Genomic DNA, 1,352 nt, shown 5'->3' on the forward strand with positions numbered 1-1,352 from the left:
ATATGTCTCAAATTGTAGATAATTAAATATTAATCCCGATCTATGTATGAAAAGAAACATAACTAGTCCGTATCTCACAAGAATCCATAATCATCTAAATAACGAGGTCATGTAACTAGTCATTCTATAACAGGTCACTGGTCACATCTCACACAGAGTCAACGCTCATATTATCGGATAACTGACTGTTCATAAATCCCCTATGTGCATCCAAACTCGAAAAACGATTCGGTGAGAGGACTATACGTAATCCGATTTTGGCCTGGTCCAAACTCAAGTAAAACTCGGGTGACGAAACGATTTCATTGACCAAGTGCCAAACGATTCACTTGGCCCAACAAACTAACCCCAGTGCGAAACGGTTCACTAGTGCGAGTCTGGAAGATACATCAATAGTCTTATCCGATCACATGAACAAGGACTTTCCCATCCCAACTCTTTTGTATTTTCTAAGTCAACAACACACAAGCCTCTAGATCTTATTCATGTCACACAGGTCACTATAGTCATAAACTCCTAACAATTCTCAATCACAATAAGGAACAATCAATATAACTAATCATGTGCAATAATATCATAGCATATCAGATAATCAAGTCTAAGAATTTGTATCATAAAATTATTCTAAAATAATCTTCTAAAATAATAAAGTTATTTACTTAAAATCATCCTTTTGCAAAATGAGTTCTTTCAAAACAATCCATTTTTCAAAATAAATTCCTTTAAATTATTTATAATTATTCTAAAATAATTCTTTTTCCAAGATAATTCCTTTTTTAAATTATTATAATTTTTCTAAAATGATTTCGTTCTCAAATAAATTCTTTTTAATTAATATAATTATCCAAAAATAATTCCGCTGCCGAAATAAATTCTTTTAATTTATCATAATTATTCTGAAAATGCTAATTATCATATTATTGTGATTTATCTAATATTATTCATCAAAGAATCCCACGTAGATAATTATATCACAAACTAATCTATGTAATCAATTATTAACAGATATGATTATTAAAATGACAAGTCAAAGAGCAAGAGGGATCTTGCCTCGGGGTTTCGTCGAACGAATCGACGCTGTCAGCGCGGAAGAAGAGGCTGCTGGAGGCAACTGCTGGAGTTGGGGCTGAGGTGGTGGCTGGTTGGTCGGAGCTCGATGACGGCGACATGGGAGAGATGGGCTGTCGGGCTCTACTTTGAAGGCGACGACGACGACGAGTTCGACGGTGGAGGCAACTGCTGGAGTTGGGGCTGAGGTGGTGGCTGGTTGGTCGGAGCTCGATGACGGCGACATGGGAGAGATGGGCTGTCGGGCTCTACTTTGAAGGCGACGACGACGACGAGTTCGACGG

This window comes from Asparagus officinalis, chromosome 8 (genome assembly GCF_001876935.1).
Source record: "Asparagus officinalis chromosome 8, Aspof.V1, whole genome shotgun sequence".
In the NCBI taxonomy this organism is placed as follows: domain Eukaryota; kingdom Viridiplantae; phylum Streptophyta; class Magnoliopsida; order Asparagales; family Asparagaceae; genus Asparagus; species Asparagus officinalis.